The sequence below is a fragment of the Strix aluco genome, chromosome 2 (genome assembly GCF_031877795.1).
Source record: "Strix aluco isolate bStrAlu1 chromosome 2, bStrAlu1.hap1, whole genome shotgun sequence".
Classification (NCBI taxonomy): Eukaryota; Metazoa; Chordata; class Aves; order Strigiformes; family Strigidae; genus Strix; species Strix aluco.
In genome coordinates, this window is record NC_133932.1 from 102,221,897 (window position 1) to 102,244,327 (window position 22,431).

Sequence of the window (22,431 nt, forward strand, 5' to 3'; positions counted from 1 at the left end):
TACAGGTTGCCTTCTAGAAATAAGAGATTGGTCTTACCATTGTTAATATTTTCAAGACAAATGTTGCATCTATCCCATAATCAACATACCTGCCTAAAGTTGTGTAAACTTACAGTTTGTATTTAATTTGGGGTGCATGTGGAATAAGACATAGAAAAGAGCAGAATACTTAAAAAAGTCTGCTGCTTTATTAATTTTAATCCACTAATTAGAATCAAACAGAGTGGAATCAACCTTCTCTCTTCTCAGAGAAGTCTTCAGAAGTTCTCAGAAGACTCAAATCTTGTGGGGGATCAGGTGCTACAGTCTTGTTTTGAGTAGGTTAAAAAGATAATTATCATCTAGCATATACTACCTAGGCCATTTAACAGGCACTCCAAAGCTTTAGTGTCAGCCAGCAAGCAGTACTTTAATAAGTGCAGGCTGATTTTCTGAAGGCTGGCTGCATGTCTCAATACTGAATGACCTCTGCCCAAGATGGAGCTTTAAATAGTTTACAAGTTCCATAAGGCCACTCCTATGACCTGATCAATTTAATATTGAGGTATCAGAGCTGGGCAAATGGGAAAGAAATCCAGCTGTACTCTCTGGTCACACGAGACATTTGGTCTTGCACTTAATCTCCCTAAAGAATTTTGCTCTTGGAAAGCTTAAAGGATCAGATGAAGGCCGTGTAAATACACAGAGACCCTCATTTCTCACCCACCCCCTCATGTTTAATATATCAAGCCCTCATGCTGTCATCATAATTCATCTGTCACCATGCCACCTGGGCTTTGTAAACATCAGCATCTATATTGGATCCCTGCCATAAATCAGTAGGACCACTTAGGCCTCTTGATGACTATGGGGAAGTAAAAACACACACACACACAAATTTAAAAAAATTTTAAAAAAGATAAAAAATAAAAAAAAAAAAAGAGAAACACCTACCCATGAACATGCACTGCAGGAAACAATTTTACATTTGGGAAGGAATCCTAAGTAATACACGTCAACCTCTTTTTTCTATGAATCCCTGAATGAAAATGAGTATCAGTTCCAGAAAAGTGATCACAGACAAGGAGCAGCAACTCAGGATGGCAGTAGACTGGAGAAAAGCCCCCATATCTTTCTTCAGGGTGAGCTACCAAATTTCACACTTCTGTTCAGCATCATGGTAACCTTTAAACACATATGAAGAAGCCTGGGACAGAGGAAAGAGAAGGAAAGCAGCTCCTGTGTCCAGGAGAAATTCACACAAGTGAATTGGATGAGCATTATCATTCTTGTAGCAGTAAAGGCTGACAAGGTATGAAGAGGCAGACTGATGAATGCCACAGAATGACAGCTACTGAGATGGAGTATGAAACAGATATCTCTGATTTAGTATTTATAAATAAATTTTCAACCATATGGCACAACGTAGCTTACTTCAGAAAATCAGTATGGCTTTCATAGCATGACCCCATGCCTCAGCTTCTAAACTTTGCCTGTCACAATTTTAATTAAGATTAGTTTTAATACTGTACTGAGTTGAATTGAACAAATTGTTCTCCATGAGCTAGTTCCAGAGTTAGCTTGATTGGTAATCATTTAAGACAGTGTGCACAGTTCTCCATTCTGAAAACATTTATTAACCAAACATTAAAACAAAAATGTCCAAAATGTACTAAGCAGCTAGAAGTCAGTAACATTCCAGCAAGTTTTGCACCAACATTGGGTTAATGAGTTGAGAGAAAGAAAGGAAAAAATGGTAAAAGGAAAAGGAAAGAAAGCAAGTGAACACAAGAAGAATGACAAAATAGAGAAGTCTTCCATGGAATACCAACTGGAACTTAACCAAGTCATGTATTTGGTAATCCCCTAGCTGGATAGGAAGACTGTCTGCCTCAGAGAAGCTGAATGCCACATTTAGATCCTTAGCAGGGAAAATACATTTACTGTTACGCTTCTTTATAGGGTAGATGTTTTGTTTTGTTTTGTTTTGTTTTCATGGTGCCTTCTCCCATATTGTCATTTTGCTTGGCAAGCAAGACAGAACCAGGAAGGAACCACAAATATCTCTTCCTAATGCTGTGGGAAGTCTAAGGGGTAGGACCACAGCAGACAGAGTCACAAGGAAGCTACCCTAACCTTGCATATTCTGAGAAATAATAAAGTTACTTACATTCTCTGTCATACTGGATGCTTTTTATATTCAGCAGAGTCTGGCAAGAAACTGTGATGTGTTTGACACAGTAACACATAATCTCATACAAATGTTTTAGCTCCTGTTTGCTAGCTAACTTGCTAAGATTTAGGTATTTGCATGAGAGACACTCACCTTTTTTCTGGGGCAGGGAGGTTGGTTTTGCCTTTCTTTATTCTATTGGAGATTTTTGGTACAGAGAATGTGTCATGATCTTCTAGAGGTATGAAATTACTTAATCATACAAAGTATTTCTTGTCAGCTTCACCCTTTGAGGTACAAGATAGGAGAGATGTATTGTATAAATAGAAATGTGTCAAAGTCCTCTTTAAAGTGGAGTGCTAAACATTACCTGAGATAAGAAAGGCATCTTTGTATATGCTAATAATACCACCAGTACCCAAGATGAAAACTGAGAACATGCAGATTAGTAGAAAAATCTTGTTTGCCAGGAACATACTGTGATGTTGAATCACTCTTTTGACATATTGAGCTTCTTGAGACAGCATTTCTGCAGTTTACTGAAGTCAGATAATGATAGAGAAGTCTCAAAGCTGCTCAACTAATGCTTATACTAATGCTATACAAAAAAGATGTGGACAGGCTGGAGAGGGTCCAGAGAATGGCTGCAAAGATGATCAAGGAACTGGAAAGCCTGCCATATGAGGAAAGGCTGAGAGAACTGGGTTTGTTCAGCCTTGAGAAAAGAAGGCTTAGGGGACGCCTTGTCACCATATTCCAGTATTTAAAAGCTGGTTACAAAGAAGATGGAGACTTCCTTTTTAGAAAGAGTCACATGGAAAAGACAACAAGTAATAGGTACAAGTTAGTCCTGGGGAGATTTGAATTGGACACAAGAGGAAAGTTTTTCACAATGAGAACAATCAGCCACTGGAATAATGTCCTCAGGGAATTCACCAACATTGGATACTTTCAAGATTCAGCTGGACAGGGTGCTGGACCATCTTGTCTAGAGGGTGTTGTTGCCAAGAAAGTTTGGACCAGATGATACTTGAAGTCCTTTTCAATCTGGTATTCTATGATTCTATGGTATGTCAAAAATTAAACTATTTTTTCTTTCTTTTTTTTTTTTTTCTGATCAAGCCTGAATTTTCCTGAAGTAACGTCTATGTAAAATTATTACCGTTGGAATTGCTTTCATATTAAAAATGACATTGCTTTGCATCTCTAAATCTAAACTTCATTATTCTACCTTTACTTTTGTTAACAGCAAATCAGGTTTGTGTGGAAAGTAATGCATTTGGACCTCAGTACATGACATATGATCCCTGTTGGTGAAATTATCAAGTAAGGAAGCGTAGCAAATTTGCCCTTATATTTTCCAAATATTCCAATATATATGAAAAAAAGAAAGGGAAATGGAAAGTGACACATATGTTGGCCAATAGCATGGTAACTCTTTTTTAATTCATCTGTGATACAGCATGTAGATAAATACCTGTGTCACATTTAGAAGCAACTAATAATGAACTGCAGGAATCAACACATACAAGGAATTGCAATGAGTTCTGACTATCACTAAAAGAGTGAATGTATATTACTAAGTGCCTCTCTTTATCTGTGAGAGATTTATGAGGAAAAGTAAATGTGTATATTGCAAAACCCTCAAACAGCACAATAGCAATAATTGAAATCAAAATGGAGGTCAATTTGCAAACATGAAGAAGGAAAAATCTTGGCAAGTTGACAGTTTACTTTGATGCTTATGGAATATTCTAATTGCATCATTTTTTAAGCACTTCACATTATATCACAATGCAATTCTGGATAGCTTTGATTAAATTGGATTTCATTTGGAAACACCTGCAGTAAAAAATAGTGACAATTCTGTCAGTTTTGACTAGTAAAAATAAATGAGAAGTAGACACCTCCCTGAACATGTCTAATTCACTCCTGAATTTCTTATGTATCCCAGCTTCAGTGCTTGATGGCCTTCTTTGATATGTGTAATTACCCTGTTTATTTTGATTAATGGCATTTCAATTAATTATTTTATGTGCTTTTCTACCTCTTTAAATGAAGTATTAACAAGTCCAGACTTTCCAACACACATAGCTAAAGCATATAAATGTGAACTAGTATAAAAAGGATTTTTCACATTTTACATTATCTTGCTTGAAAACAAATTTGAAATTATACAATAAATCCTTTCTACTAAGCAATTTGAAACTGCACATGGGTTCATTATTTTTCTTATTAGCTAAATTTCCATAGCAGTATCATGCTGATAAATATCATCAGTGATACCATAAATTTTACTTAAATTAATATAAACAATGATGTTTTATTAGTATGTACAATGGAGCACATCTTAAATAATCATTAAATTCAAAAGACTCTATTTTCTTCACTCTTCTAATTTGCTGTATGCATGTCCTGATATTTGCCAAGTATCTTTTCAAATAAGCATCACACTGAAAGCCTTCTCTGCCCTTTATTCTGCCCTTCTATGGTTTAGAAAGCACAAAGGCACAATAGCACTTAGGAAAAGAGTCAGATACTTGATTAAAGAACACTTAAACAGGAAACATGGCAGTGAGAAAGCTATCTGTAAATGATATCTCAGATTAGGCAAGGGAAAGAGGAATAAACTATTCTTTTCAGGAAGAAGTGAAATACATAAGCTAAAGAATGCTTTTTATCACTCAGAATAAAGAGGTAAACAGATTGTCTAGTGGGCTTTAGGGCAGTTTTGAGAAATTCTGACTCACTGATTCTCACAAAGAGCATACTCACATTCTCTGATGCCCTGATTAGACCTTGGAAACACACAGCACTGAAGGTAACTCCTGCCCCGCCTGCCTTCTGGTGACACTGACTGACTGTCAAGAGCTTAGCCTCCTAACTTAAGCATCCAAGTGTCTCCTCACCTTAAACTTCCCTCCCCCTCTCCCGAGATGGAAAAACAATTTATTGTCTTAATAATTTGTTGCTTTATCACAGAAGGAAACTAAGAAGAAGCAAAGAAGAGCAAGAATGAACTCCGAGGGAACAGTGAGCCAGCTAAGATTGCCTAAGCTATGCAATTGTGCTGTGAAGAAGTAACTGAACCTCACTTTGAACCACATCAAACAACTGGAAAAGAAAAAAATCCTATCAAATCTGCCATGAGGGAAGCATATGTGAACTGCACATGGTCTGAGAAGTGGGATAAAGGATGTAAATAGGTCTTTAACTGTCTTTATGCCCTGATTCATGGAAACAAGAGAGCACTTAAACACATGCTTACTTGCAGGCATCTGCTTTACGTTTATTGTCTTCAAATGAGAAAGTCAATAGTTAAGTTTATATGTGGTCTTCAATGGAAAGGAACATAAAACGCTCTGTCAGTGGGGTTCTGACTTCGGTCCCTACCTTTGCAGCATAATCCAAGCTAGCCGCTTAGGTTAATTGCAAGTTATTTTTACACAAGACACAGGTAAACTGTCTAGATCAGCTCTCAGATGTGAAATACAAAAGCTCCAGGTGTGTATTGTGTATTTGCTTAGTCTAAAAAATTAGGTTTCATCTCTGTGATGGGAATAAAATATTGTATAATTTCTTAAGGTGACACTGCAGAAAGAACTTTTTGGGTATGTACAGGTGAAAAATTATCAATAGATATACTTGAATGTTTGGGGCATTCATTTCAACACCTCAGTTCAACGTGTTTCATCCCTGTTTACATTTTTCTGTGATCATTCTGAGAGTCACAATAATCTTTACTTTGTCTGTGTTACCCTCTGTGGACTAAATAAATCCCCAAGTCATGGACTACTTAAAAAATAAATAAATCCAAACCAAAACACTCCACTGCACATAGTTTTCCCCCTGGGGAGATGATGAGAGAACAAAATGCACGACAGATGTTAGTCACATTGCTTAATGCACTACTGGAAGGAGCTCAGCTACTATGGTGATGAGTGTGGTGTGAGAACCTATATAGATTAGAACCATTTAGTAAGATGTATCCTAAACAGATTCATTACTTAGCTATTACTGAAAAAAAATCTGTGAGGAGGTGATGCATGAGTTGTAGAATAGCAGACTTGTAAATGTCTTTGAATATATATGTTCTCTTAAAAAAGCCTTGTGTTTATTATTAAATGATAAGTAGAACAATTGTTTTCAATTTTGGATCATTTATCTATGTTTTAATTTGCCATTCTGTTCATGAAACATCAAAGATGCAAAAGCAAAGACTTTAGAAAAGCTGCTTAGCACAATAATTGTCTTCTGTATTGAACATTAAGGGCAGACATGAACCCAGAATGGAGCAGTAATAGATGAACCAGAAAAAGAGAATACATCTGCCAGAAAAGATGGGACAGTACAATTGGTTAAAACATTGGCCATTTCCCTCTGGATGCGTGAAAGTAAGTTGGCTCCAAGTTACCCAAGATAAACTGTGCAATTTTTTTTACATATTTGGTTGAATAAAATAAATTGGCTTAAAATAATCTCTATAGTTTAATCAGCAGGAATTCTGAATTGTTTCCACAGTAAACTTCTAAGGGATTTGTCTAGGCTAGAAATTAATAGTATAAACATAATGTTCTTCTAACAAAGCTACCCTAACAAGTGATGATTTCTAGGACTATAGATCCAATGTCTACAAAACAGGAAAAATCAGGTAGTTGAAAGCTTCTGTTGCTTTGCAAAATTTTGTAACCAACTCAGCATTCCAGTGGTAAACTTCAGTTACAATATTCTAATACATCTGACTGTTTAGATTACTGGAATTGGAAAAGAAACCTTTCTTCTTTTACTTTTATTTGTTCCTTTCTCTGTGCTTGGAGAATAGAATGTTTCATCATATATGGCGGTACAGCACCTTCACCTTTTCTTTGCCAGTTACTCCAGCTATCTCTAAAAGCGTGAAATGACCCTTTATCAAAAGACAGCTATTACACAATGGCTTGTAAATGAAACAGGACTGCCAAAGTCAATAGCAGCTATAAATGAAATTTGGTTATCTCAGATACCAAAGATAAAAATGTACACTTCAGAATCTCCAATTTTTTAAGATTGTCAATAGAATCTTAGAAAGTTCATGAAATTTTGGAGAATTTTTAAAGAAATATCTGTTTAAATTCCCACATTGCCAATAATTCTTTCTTCCACAGTGTCACAACTAACCATATATCAAGAACCTTCTTGGTATGCTTATTCTTTTCAGCTTCAACTTGAACCTTAAAAACCTTAAACCTGAGATCAGCTAGGTATGAGAATCCAGTAATGAAAATTTCTCCCAGTATCCTGGCAGTCACCTCAGAGTAGATGATAGTCTATAAATCATGTGAGAGCTCAGCAAAATCCAGATTTATGTTAATGAATTCATAATAAAGGAATTGAATGCTACTAATAGTTTTAGCGGTCATGCTACTGTACTACAAAGTATAGATTGTTAATATCAGAATGTTTTGCAAACTACAAGTGATATATCCTCACATCTTTCTTGGGAAGAGAAAAAAATTGTTACTACAATTTTCAGACAAGTTTCTTATTGAGAAACTGACAGTGTTAAGCATGTTGTTGCAGAACACAAATCAATCCTTTAAGAGAGCTAGAATTTGAATCCAGGGACTCCTAACCCTCTACTAAATCCAGTGGGCTATATAGTCCCTCATGCCTTGCCTGAAGCACATATAGAGTGCTTAACTTACTGGATATCAGTAGTAAAGGTAATGTTCCCTTTCCCAGGTGAGCTCATATTGCTGAATGAACATTCAGAAGTAGTCAGGATAGACAGAATAAGCTGGACTTCTTACTGAAAATCCTTATCATAAATGTTGGATGTCATGTCTCATACATAGGTATGAAATTCACTTCCCTAAACTTCTGTTTGAAATGATCCTCACTAAGCTACTCTTTGCTGAATTCTCATCTCAGGCTTTCTGATCATCCATGCACCTGTGTCTGTCAGGCAAAATAAGAGATCTGACAGAATAAAACACTACTGCACCCTCTAGAAACAGTCTTTTAGAAAAATGTCCATTAGTCTCCTAAGAGATAGGAGTAATTTAGAACCAATTCTGTTCACTTCTACAAAGAATATGTAAGTAAATTTTCTTTGCAGCTTCATTCGTTTAGAAAACTTGTCACTGTAGGCGCCCTGTAAAGTCAGTAAAGAGTTCCAAGAAGCTCCAGAGATAATTCAGCCAATCCCAACACATATGAGTGACATGAATTTGTAACGAGACAGAGAAGTAAAACTACAGCAAATGGACTTTTTGATCATATACTTCATATCACATGTATTGCTTTCAAAAGATGACCCATTATGGTGGGTTAAACTTGGCTGCCTGCCATATGTCTACCAAGCCACTCTAACTCCCCCTCCTCAACAGGACAGGGAGAGAAAATAACATGAAAAATCTTGTGGGCTGAGATAAAGACAGGGTGGTAATTTACCATTTACCATCATGGGAAAAACAAGCTCGATTTGGGGAAGATTAATGTATTTTATTGCCAATTAAAAATATAGTAGGATGGTGAGAAAACAAATACAACTCTAAAAATACCTTCTCCCCACTCCCAAACCTTCTCGTTAAGCTCATCTTCACTCCTTCGTTCCTGATCCTGACTCTTCTGTCTCCTTCTCCCCCTTGAATTGCACAGGGGGAATGGGGAATAGGGGCTCTGATCAGTTCATAATACTTAATCTCTGACACTCCTTCCTCACACTTTTACACTGCTCCAGTGTGGGGTTACCCCACAGGCTGCAGCTCTTCAAGAACTGCTCCAGTATGGGTCCTTTCCACAAGGTGGAGTCCTTCAGGAACAGACTGCTTCAGCATGGGTCCCCCACAGGGCCTCAGATCCTGCCAGAAAACCTGCTCCAGTGTGGGCTCTTTTCCACGGGTCACAGGTCCTGCCAGGAGCTTGTTCTTTTGTGGGTCTTCATGGGCTGCAGATTCTTTCAGGGCATCCCCACCTGCTCTAGTGTGGGAACTTCCAGAAGCTACAGTGTGGATACCTGCTCCACCACGTTCATGGACTGCACTGAGACAACCTGCATCACCATGGTCTTCACCACAGGTTGCAGGGAAATCTCTCTTCTGGTACCTGGAGAACCTCCTCCCATCTCCTTCTTTTCCTTGGTGTCTGCAGAGTTCTTTCTCTCACATTTTTCTCACTCCTCTCTCACAGCTGCTGTGCAACATTTTTACATTTTTATTAAACATGTTATCATGGAAGTGCCACCAGCTCAGCTTTGGCCAGCAGTGGGTCCATTTTGGAGTCATCTCTGTTGGACATGGGGGCAGCTCCCAGTCTCTTCTCACATAGGCCACCTCTGTAGCTCCTCCTGCTACCAAAACCTTGACACATAAACCCCGTATATGCATAAATACTTGAAAACCTGCTTTCATCTGAACTTTAGAGCAAGTTTCATGGCTCTTCTTCTGACACAGGTTAACATCAAACCATCGTATCCTTTAAATGGGAAATGTAAGGTAGTAAAAGTGGACGTATTTTATGTTGTGGTGTCTTTTTTTTTAAATATAGATTTCATAATGTTATATTAAATTTTATTCAGTTATTTTTGATATAGTCATAGCATAACACAAGTAGAACATATGAGATAACTGCTTTGATCTGCTGCTATTTTGCAGCCCTAGAAAAAAAACATGTAAACAAGGATGCATAAACTCATATTCACAGAAGTCTCAGGGATATGCTTAAATGATTATAACATACATTGGACATTTCTTCAGAGGAAATTGCACTAACCTATTGAATTTCTTCTTGTAGTGGAATGTTTTCTTCAATGGTTTTCCCAGAGTTCTCATTTTTAATGGCATAAGTATTATTCTTTTCCTTTTTACTTTTTTTTTTTTTTTAATTATTCAGGTATTCAGAGTTGTATAGTTGTTCCACTTTGTTGTTAACCTATTTCTGCCTTAGTGTTTCTTGTAATTGTTTTATGAAATCTAAATTTCCCTCTGTCAGGAAACAAGTATAACATAAATAAAAGCATGTTATTAATAATTTTAAAAAGCATAAAGTCTATTTAAATTAAAACATTCTTTCCATAAGCAACTTATATATTAACACTACAGACCAATCCCACTCTGTGTTCTGCATTTGGAGGTAGCCATTATGGGAGCCAGAGAATCCACAAAAATTTTTTGGTTTCCTCCTCAGGGAAGGTAAGGCCCCAGCAAATGGAAATGCAGGGGTGGAGGGATGCTACTATGGTAATCAGTTGTTTATAACAACTTGCAAGGGCAATGGCAGCTTACAAACAACACTTCCTCAGCAACATTTCCCCTATCATGTACTGTACTGTCCACCTGGGAACACCAACAGCTGCTTCAGAGCTACATAGCACCAAAGCATTGACACATTAATACTAACAAACATCTTTCATATTGACAAGAGGTCCAGTTAGGAGCTGGCCTTGGGAGAAGTGATGGATATAGATAGGTTTCCAAAGATAAGAGTGTATCTTTTTTTGTTTCTCATATTTCATATTTTCCAGTCGATGATGCTATTATGGACTTTCGTTATGTTGGCTCCTTACAGAGCAAATCACTGCTTTGTTCAGTTATTTATATGAGAGGATGTGAACAAGGAGCATCAAATTTGTAATGAATTATGGAAGCAGATTCTATTTTCCCTCTGATTTCTCTGAATTAGAAGGGAATTTATACAAATATGGTAAATGGCTACTTGCTTTTTGCAAGCATTTCCTGAACAGGCAATAATAATCTGAGATTAAGAACATTTAATACCCTAATGCTATTCCTAGTGTGTTAGGGCAGGGTGACATTACATTTCTTGACAAGCACCCTAGACCATGTCCACACCCAAACTAGTCATACAGAAGGCTACCTGAGAAACAATGTTCTTGTCTTCTACCAGTCTTCAGTCAAACGCTAAAATACACTCATCATAAGAAGAGAAATCTATATTTAAAACAAAGAAAGCAAACAAAATAGTAATAAAGCTTTTCAGGTGTCACAGCTTTATAATAAATGAACAACATAGGGAGAGTTTCTTTGGAAACAAGTAAGCCTGGTAATCATACATAATGTTCAGACCACTGAAATGCAATTTCACCTGTAAGGACTGTGGTCATATAATGAACAAATATTCTGCCTTCCCTTTGGAGGAGCCTATGCTCTTCTACTCTTACATTCACTCTGTCTTATGTAAACGGAAAGTGGCTCCTATCAAATGAAATAATAACAACAAAGAATTTCACTGTTGGTGATAGTAAATCATGCAGAAAGAAGGTTATGTTCTTTTATTCTTCTTGCTTAATTCCTATGAAATTCAGGTGGCAGCGCCCCAATTATTGTTTCATGAAAAGTGTAGTCTATGTATTTTCCTTTCTGTACTGAAATATTTCCCCTGTTGATTCTCTGCAGCAATAATAAAAGCAGGATGTATAGTACCGAATGAAAAAAAAATTCACATAAACAAAAATAGCTGACATACACTAGACCATGTATGGAGGCAATCAGAATTAGCCAGCACATCCTTTTTATAAAGTAGTCATTTAAAATATTCATAATGTTATTATGTTGTTGATAGCGATGATATGTTTTTAGACACAGCTAGTTCCAGTTTACATTGACGTACTGTCATCAATTATGCTTCACCATCTGTGGACATAATTAAGTTTACCCTTAAATTTGATTTTAGAACATATCATTCACAAGTGACTCTTGTTTACTAAACACACTTGGAATAAGCAAAAACTGAATAGCATGCATTTTGAATAAACTGGAAATAATTTTGCATGCAGGCCTCATAGAGCCATAAATTTATATTTTACACATTCTCAATGTATAACACACCTGAGCCTTTTCCAGGATTCAGGAACTCGCTTAAGCTTTGTATGCTGTTATCTAAATCTCATTTATGTTGTTGTCATTTTCTATGATTCTGAATTGCAAATAGGCCTTAAAATAGATGTAAGAGCCACTGACACCACCTTGATAGTCAAGGTCTCACAGTTAAGAAGTATCAGTAATTATATATGTTTTTATTCCAGAGGATGTAAATGACATCTCACATAATATTTTGTCAACTTTTCAAAATCCTGTGAAGTACTGAGCTCCGTGGGAGGTGTACAGCATCATCTTTTGTGAAGTGCTCTAGGCCTAACAGATTGTCTCAGTATTTCACATTATATGTATTTTGTTCCCTTACTGGATAAGCATAATATTTATAGTCAATGTAGAATTGGTTCCTGTTTGAACAATTGTGAATTTGTGACTCACTTTCTGTGTAAATTCTAAACCTGTCACTGAAAATTAACTATTTTACTGGATGTGTCTTCCTGTTAACCTATTTGCTAAAATACTCATGGAAAGCACACACCACAGGGATTCAAAATCAGTCAAAGTGAATTAATTTAAAAATTCAAATGAAGAGCGGTACTTTTTTTTATTATTCTCCAACCTCTGATCTTGTTAATATATTAAGAAGAAAGCTAGCAACATGAAGAAGTTGTTTAGATCTCCTAAGTGGAAGGCTTTCAGAGGGAATGAGAAAATGAGACAAAAGTCTATTATTAATATATTATTCTGTACCACCAGCCCAGTATAGCACTCCTGCTTCTTCTACAAGGTCAAAATAAGAGAGCTGATAGCAAAACAGTCAAAAAACCCATTACCATAATGTCTTAACACCTCTGAATCTTCATAGTATTTATCCATGCAATACCCCTGAGAGTAAGAACGTATCCTCCTCCCAGTTTGCACAGGAGGAACTAAGACATGGAAACTAAAGACCACATTTCAAAACGTATTTAGAAATTTAAAAATACAAGTCTGTAGGAAAATAAAGAATACCATACTTGATAGGTGAATGTTGACATCCACCATGCTTGTGCAGAGACAGGGGAAACGGGCTGTCCTGGTTTCAGCCAGGATAGAGTTAACTTTCCTTGGGCTGAGACGGAGCACAGCTAGAGGGCTGGGCCCGGATCGATCATTGGAGTATTCCATATCATGTGACATCATGCTCAGTATGTAGGCAGATGCATGCTCTCTCATGCCCTGTTTCTGGTTTCCAGGTCGGCATGGAGCGATTTTCTGATGCGTTCAGATTGCTGCTCAGGGGACGTGAGCTGTGTACCTGTTGCTGTGCTGGGTAAGCCACTGCTGCATTTTACCTGTTTTGGACCTACTATTGTTACTGTTGTTTTTGTTACTATTACGAAATTTTTTTTATTCAACCTATGAATTTCTTCTTTTGTCCCTCCCTTATTTCACTGGGGAGGGGGCGGGTGGGGGGGGAAGTAAACAACTGGGCACGTGGCGATTGGCTACTGGCTGAGTTCAAACCACAACACAGGCCACAGAGAAATCATTGACCCGTCAATCAACCTTCCTGTGTAGACTCTGTGGAACACCAGCTTTTCACATGACCTATTTGGGCTGTTGAACTTTGCTCTGTTTTTAGGCAAGACTAGGGTTTTTCGAATGCTATATAAGATGGCAGGATAAAGGATATGAAGTATAAAAGAGTTACTGTTTTGAGTACTCAGCTGCATGGAGAATGGGAAGATGGTGTCACTGAAGTGTACATTTTCTGATAGATCTTGAGTTCTATGAGCCAGAGAGATACCATATCCTAAACCTATCCTGATCTGTTTTTTTTTAAAATCTTTGATGCCAGTTGTATGATGAGAAGTCAGATGGCAAGTAGGTTGAAAACTAAAATCAGAGATTGTAGGGATCTGTCTGCATTGGATGTCCTGTTACTTGGGCCCACTTGGTCCTGGCACAGTTCCATCAGGTTGTGTTGTGCACAGTCACTCCTGTGAGGGATGCCAGTATTCTACATAAACAATTCCCTAGTTGTGACTAGAAGTACGCATTCCTTAGTTTGCCCAGCAATATCAGCTGAGAGCAGGAGAAAAAGTTCTGGAGTGACTGGAAGAAGAAACTCCAGACACTAGAGCCCTTAGGACACGCAAGCAGTATATTTGAGAGGCAGTGCAGCTGGTTCTGACCATTACCAAGTACAGCAGTTCCCAGGACTGCTCAAAGAGTGACTGCAAGAAAATCTCTGTGGGTTTTTTTAAACTTTTGGGGCCTGTACCTCTGTTCAGTATACCATGAACCATAAATATCTTGTCCCAGTGATGGGAGACCCCTGTGTGTTTGGAGAAACATTCAGAAGACCCTAGTGTCCAGCCATTACCCTGTCTGGAAAAGCTGCTATGGTCAGAAGTTGTAGAGATGAGCATCTGAGTATGACTTTGAAAAAAAGTATCTGAAAAGAGGTATTTGGAGCAAATGTTTATTCTGCAGTATGAGAAGCAGATCTATCAGAGGTATTGTCAGTAGTGGTTAAGGTACCTGGGGGACATACCAAGGGAACCTGACAAATCTCATAATAAACTACCTGAGGCTAGATACCTCCTGAATCCTTCCAAATTTAAATCATCTGCACACAGCAAATGTATGGCCAGCTCAGTGTGACCCATCCTCTTGTGAGAGGGTTTTGGTCTGCAGTTAGGTAAACTTCCTTTCAAGAGTAAGAGAGAGACAGCCAAGGAGGGAGGTTAGCAGAGGCTTCAGGAGAAGATGTGATGTGGCAAAGTAGCATCATTCTTATCCCAGAGAGAACAAAGAAATGCTTGATTAGTACCTTATCAACAGGACTGTATTTCCTCTTTTGTGTCTTTGTGATTCATGTGTCAGAAATAGAATGGGAGAAGACCTGACCTAAATAGGATTTCATATGGTTTTTTTTACTGCTTACATGGGCTTTTAAAAATATTTAAATTTTATAAAATTGGCAACTTCAATATAAGGGAGAATTTCTATTAAATGTTTTTGAACATTGTTGCAGGGTTTTATCCTTTATGTTCTGAGGTTTAAGATTTTGCATTTGGTAACCTTGTATCTTATCTAATTTATCTGATCTCTAAAAACAGTTTATACATACCTACCTTAAAGATATTGACTAACCCCATGCTGGGATATTAAGCACATAAACATGAGTCAATAAGGGAATACAAAGGATAGAGACCCCTGAAAAATCCAGGTGTTTTTACATAAGCATCTAAATATAGACTGAAGCAGCTACCTTTACATACTAAACCCATAACATTTTTTGGCTACAATCAATTTCTGGAAAAAAAGATAAAATTTACTCAGCTCATTTATGACATGTAAAAGGTAAACAAAAGATCATATAACTGGTAAAGGAAAAGTAAGTGTATTCTAGTCTTTAAATTCCTAAACCTCTCCTATTGTGGGAAAGTAGGAAAGGGAAATCCCTCTGTAGAGATTAAGAGATCTGTAAACACCCATTGAGGATTAGCTGTTAATATGTGTTAAGAATGGATTCCAAATGCTCACAGACTTACTCCCCTTACCTTGCAGCAAGCAGAATTTTTTCAGTTGAAGTAGGCTTTGTCAGGGACACTATCTTTTGCTTTTTCCATTAGTAGTCTCTGTTTTCCAGGGTTTATCATAAAGCATGTGTAACTATGAGATACAGATATAGATGGGTTTGAAAGAGACAGAGTGAGACAGAGAATACAGGTCATAACAGAGAAAGATCTGTTCAGAGGTTAATATTTTAATGCCTTGTGTTTGAAATGACAAACTAAAGAAAAGTTAAATGGAATTACTCTGCAAAAAGTACGTTTTGGAAAGTGAAAGCCGCTCTTTAGAGCAGGGAGTGACAGGGATGAAATTTGAGACTAATGGCTTAACTTCTCAACTTATCTTTCTGTCAAGCCTCTGTCATCACACCACCTTATAAATCAAGTCCAAATGAATCCCTCCTAAGCGAGATTCTTCTCAGAAAAATGACAAGCTAGGATTCAGAGACAAATTTCTCAAAGATCTCAGACCTCATAGGGTTTAATGCATCCATTAAACACTGAGGAGGACTTTAATTTGAATCTGCCAATGGTGAAGATATCACATTAAAATTTAGATTTTAGTATTTGATATAGTTTCTTGTCTTAAAAAGACTATTTGCTTAATTTAAATTGGAAAGATTCTGTTTTAAAGTAAATGTAATGCGGGATGCAAAAATCAAGTTGTTTTCCTTTTTGTCTTGTTCATCCTCAAAAGAAATAAATATTGTATGTTTGAAAAATAATTCTCGCTTTTTCAGTTAATGTATGATTGTCACAGAATCTACTTCATGCCTTTTGACATTCAAAGGAATGTACATGAAACAACTGCATAATAGTCAGTAGGGCGTTCAGTATAGCAGCTGGCAGCGTTGATTCAAAATACAATGAGAAAAGTTCAGAAGTTATTTGAAATTTTTTTTCCACACAAGACTATAAATTTTAGTTAGTATGTGAGACAATGAAATCTTACAAGATGGTTGCAGTTTTTACAAGGCAACAGTACCATATTATAATATGATAGTGGTTTTGTTCCTAGCAATGGAAAGATTTTTTTAATTGTGTTTGCTTTAGAAGTCTCTGGTTTTATTATGTATCAAAGTCCTTTTATAGGAAAATCACTCATTCTACCAAAGAAATCTAGAAATCAGGAAAATCAAGTTCATCTGAGTGTGAGATAGCAGTCATACTGTAATTAGAAATATCAGTTTAGTTGCCTAACAGAGGCAAAATGTTGTGGGTTTTTTCGACACAAATGAAGACAGAAGTAACCACTAATTTTGTTAGGCAAAGAGTACAAATAAAGGATTTTTGATTATAACAGAAAAGAGAAAAAAATATTTTCCATTCACTGATTAGAGAAGTGTAGTGAATTAAACACCTGCCACACTTCTCACTAATAAAGAAAGATTGATTTCTTTGTGATAGTTACTCGGTCAGAGTCACAGCAGGTCAGATATTGGGTACAAGATGTATTCAAAGGCTCTTGGCTATGGTATGGAAATCTCTGGATTTGGTTTTGACTCTGAATGCAGCACTTGTTTCAGAACGTGCTTACTCTCCCCTAATGTTCTGTTCATCTCTAGGCTGATCCTGACCTTGGACACTTTCTGATACTATGTCAGTTATATTTTTTGCTTCATAAATGTTTTACTTCAGCCTCTTTATAGCACATTACAATTAGTTAATATCCAAATAGCTGTTGGACTTCCAAGGTTGCTAATTTAGGCATGGGCATTCTTAGACAGAAGAAAAGGGAATTCTGAGAAGAAACATACAGAATAGTTATCAGCTTCAGAAAGTTCATGATAATGAAAAGGACTCAAAATTTCTCCTACCATATGGCAAAAAACAGCAATAGGATCCATATGCATTGGTTAGGAGAAAGTAGTTGTAAACATTATATTAAATGGTCACACAGATTTATCTGTACTGTTTCTACTATGAAGAATATGAAGATTTATTTTCAGCAGAGGATGACTGAGTCAGGGAACACTTAAACAAACTGGATGTATGTAAGTCAATGGAGCCTGATGGGAACTGGCTGATGTCGTTGCAAGGCTACTCTTGATTACCTTTGAATGGTCACAGTGACCGGGAAGAGGTACCTGAAGACTAGAAGAGAGCAAATATCAGTCCTATATTCAAGAAGGGTAGAAGGAAGATTTGGGGAACTACAGGCCAGTCAGCCTCACTTCAGTCCCTGGGAAGATGACGGAGAAAAACCTCCCGGAAGGCTTTTCCAAACACACGAATGACAAGAAGTTAATTGGGAGTAATTAGCATGGACTTACGAAGGTGAAATCATGCTTGATCAACTTGATAGACTTCTACAATTATGTGAATAGCTTGGTGGATGAGGGCAGAGCAGCAGATATTGTTTACCTTGACTTCAGGAAAGCCTTTGACATTGTCTTGCATAACATCATCATAGACAAACTGACAAAGTAAGGTTTAGATAAGTGGACTAGCTGAATGACTGATCCCCAAGGGCTGTGATCAGTGGCACAAAGCCTTGCTGGAGGCATTCTCTAGCAGTATGCCCCAGGGGTCAAGCATGGCTCCAAAATTCTTCAACATCTTCATTAATGACTTGGATCATGGGACGGAGAGAAGTCTCAGCAAGTTCACAGATGATACAAAACCGGGAGGAGTGGTTTATACACCAGATGATTGTGCCACACTCAGAGAGTCCTAAATAGGCTGGAGAGGAGCCTTGTGAATTTCAACAAGGGTAAATGCCAAGTCCTGCATCTGGTGAAGAATAACTCCATGCACCAGTATATGCAGGAGGCCAAGTGTCTGGAAAGCATCTTTGCCAAGAAGGATCCTGGGGTCCTGGTGGACAGCAAGCTTACTGTGAGCCAGCAATGCACCCTCACAGCAAAGGATGCCACCAACCTCCTGAGTTGCATTAAGAGTGTTGCCAGCAGTTTGAGGGAGGTGATCCTTCCCCTCTATTCAGTACTGGTGACCTGCACCTGCAGGGCTATGTTCAGCTCTGGGATTCCAGTATAAGAAAGATACAGACTTAATGGACCAAGTAATGCTCCAGCAAAACTGATTCAGGGACTGGAGCATCTTTCATGTGAGGAAAGGCAGAGGGAGCTGGGACTCTACAGCTTGGAGAAGGTTCAGGGGATTTCATCAGTGCATATAAATACCTGAAAGGAGGGAATGAAGAAAATTTCTTCAAACACTCTTCTGAGTAGTGCTTATTGACAGGATACAGGCAATGGACACATATTTAAACACACTTTTTTACTGTGAGGGTGGTCAAACACTGGAACAGGTTGCCTAAAGAGGTTGTAGAGTTGCCATCCTTGGAGACACAAAAATGCAACTGACCATGGTCCCAGACAACCTGCTCTAACTGACCCTGCTTTGAACAGTGAGAGTTGGACTAGACAACCTTAGGAGGTCCCCTCCAACCTAAATGATATGGTGATTCATACTTCTGTCTCTAATATTTATCTATCTATTTATTTATTTAATTGTTTATTTAATTCAGCGAGAAGTAAAAAAGTCAGCCAGAAGAAATATATTTCAAGACGTGGAAAGGAAGACAGAAAAAAGAACTGAAATTTAATAGGCAAGAAGTGGCAGTAGGCATAAGGATAATTAAATATTGCAATTAGAAGATAAAGTGAGTAAAAAATGATGGTTTCAATGTTAAATCATTTTATTGGGTTTCATTGAGTGACTTAGAGAGAATGTAGTACTCAGAGCTCTACTGCTATGAAGGAATGCAGCGTATGGTGTCAGCTGAACAGAGAAGCGGAAGTCTCCAAAGGTTCACTGCAGAGCTGTGAAACCTGCCAGTTTTGTCCTTCAGAGAAACTAGAGCTTTTAAACTCTGCCTTTCTAAAGCTGGATAATCTGGCACAATAAAGAGAGCATAAGATCTAACTACTAACTGCTTATAGGTTTGAAGAGAGAGACAGGAAAAGGAAATTGGAGGTAATAGCCACCTGTCTTTTCAATGCCATTACAACTGGCTTGTTTCTTCAACTGGTCCTGTAACCTGCAAACAAGGATTGATTGCCTTGGTATACGAAGGGAGAGTAGTGAATATTGTCTACCTGGCTATCAGTAAGGCCTCTGACACTGCCTCCCACATGACGCTCATAGAGAATCTGGTGGTGTATAGGACAGATGAGTAAACAGTGAGGTGGGTTAAAAACTGTCTGAATGGCTGGGCCCAGAGGGTAGTGATCAGCAGTGGGAAGTCTAGTTGGAGGCCAGTCCCTAGTGGTGTACTCCAGGGAACAATACTGGCTCCAGTCCTGTTTAACATTTTTAATGATTTGGATGCTACGGCAAAGTAAACCTCCAGTAGTTTTCTGATGAAACAAAACTAGGACGAGTGGTTGATAAGCCAGAAAGTTGTGCTGCCATCCAGAGGGACCTTGACAGACTGGAGAAAGGGGCTGAGATGAGCCTCATGAAGTTCAACAAGGAGAATTGCAAAGTCCTGCACCTGGGGAGGAAAAACTCCATGCAGCAGCACACACGGTGGGTTGACCAGCTGAAAAGAGACTTGGCAGAAAATAACCTAAGTGTCTTGGTGGATACGAGGTTGAGCATGAGCCAGCAATGTGTATTGGTGCAAAGAAGGCTAAGAGTATTCTGGGCTGCATTAGATAAAGTATTGCCAGCAGGTCAAGGGAGGTGATCCTTCCCCTTTATTCAGCACTAGTGAGGCCATACCTGGAGTCTTGTGTCCAGTTCTGGGCTCCTCAGTACAGAAGAGACATGGTCAAGACATTGGCAAGAGTCCAACAAAGCCTACAAGAGTAGCTCAGATATGAGGAAAAACTAAGAGGGCTGGGAAAATTCAGCCTGGAGAAGAGAGAGCTTAGAGGGATATTATCAATGTCTATCAATACCCGAAGGGAGGATGTAAAGAGGACATAGCCAGACTCTTTTCAGTGGTGCCCAAGTGACAGGATCAGATGCAATGGCCACAAACTGAAACACAGGAGTTTCTTCCTGAACATCAGGAAATATTTTTTTACTGTGACGGTGACTGAATGCTGGCACAGGTTTTTCCAGAGAAGTGTGGAGTCTCCATCTTTGGAGATATTGAAAAGCTGTCTGGACATGATCCGGGGCACCTGGCTCTAAGTGGCCCTCCTTGAGCAGGGCGGTTGGACCACATGATCTCCAAATGTCCTTTCCAACCTCAGCCTTTCTGTGATTCTGTGAAGGTTCTCTGCCTTGTCCCAGACAAATGCTCTGTAACAGCCTAGCACACTGTAGTTCAAAATCAGATTCAAACAAATATAGCCTATAAAAGTGCATTATCTATGTTAGATTGTCCCACAGAATAGAAAACAAAACCAAATTATTTTTGTAAACCATTATGTAGCCAACTATTAAAAAACAAAGATCTAGCATGAATAACTAAAAGAACTGAAACATTTATCATGCTGTAGGAAGACATCTTTACACATCATCGTCATCTACCAGTTTATAGCAGCAATAGAGATCTTATGAAAAAGTGGTATCGGTTTCCTAACTCCATACAATAGTTTCACAGGCCTTAGAAACTATGATTCTGGTAACAGTTCATGAACATTCAGTTTAAATCTGGACATCTGCTCAGTTCTGCCATATATTTGTCCGCTTGTTACTCATTATTCAACACCAACCATGTACAGAAATACAAAAGAATGTAAGAACAGCTGTACCGGATGGGGCTGAAGGCCCATCTAGCCAAATATACCATCTCCAGCTACAGCTTAGAACAATGGTTAGGGAAAGGTTAAAGGGATCAAGGAAAGTATTAAATGACTGCTTCCCACTCCTTGCATTCTGCAATCAGTGATGTAGGAACTTCATGAGCCCAAAGTTTCATCTGGATGATAATGTGTAATATGTATAGACTGATCTTTCAGCAATTTGTCTAACTCCCTATTGAACCCCATCATATTTTTTACTTCTTTGGAAAGTAAATGTTATAATTTAATTCAGGTTTTGTGGAAAATGTTTCTAAGCATTCTGACTAAAAATCCCACATGGTATCCCTAGTTCTGCAGTTATCAGAAGATGAGAACGATAATTTCCAGCTCAGCTTCTCAGTGCCATTCTTGATTAGATCAGCTCTACTGTTTTCCTTTACCTTCTTTGCCAGATGAACAATTGTAATATCAGTTGTTTCTTCAGATGGAATCAATTCCACATACCAGATAATCCTTACTGCATTTTGTACCAGCTTTAGTTCTAGATGGATTAAAGATGGGCTGACAGGAACCGCATGATGTAAAATGTGGTCACACCCTGCATTAAATCCATGACAAATTATCATTTTCTCTTATTTTTTCCTCCAGCTCATTACTTGAGATTATTTCATTGAATTCTATGTGTGATTTTTAGTCACTTTTATATTGTGTGGCCTTCACTATGATTAAGCATAATCTCCTTATGCTTACATAAATGATTTACACTGCTGAAAGATTTGGGCTACCTTTTGATACACATCAATCAAGTGCTGTTACCCCTCAGTAACCTGGAGAGTCGATTGTGTAAAAGCTCACCAATCACCAACTGGGCCAGCCCTGAGTGTCTAATTGAGACATAATTTATTACCTCATAAACAGACTAGCGGATTGAGGGAACATTTTTAGGCCACTTGTCATTCAGTTTACTAGTTTATTTAGTGATTGGTAGCTTAAAATATCTAGGAAAGTACTTTTTCACAATGAGAATATATCATTATTTCAGTTTAAAGTCATACTCTAAAGAACAAATGCCATGACACCGGGTCACCAGTCACTAGATGTAAGATTTTATTATAAAAAACTACAGGTTGTACTAAATTTATGAGGACTTTAAATATACAAAGCTGCAGGTAAGCAAAACTATTTAAATCTTGTGTGTAACTGCAGTGGAGTCTGGATTCCTGTGCTCTTTCTCAGAT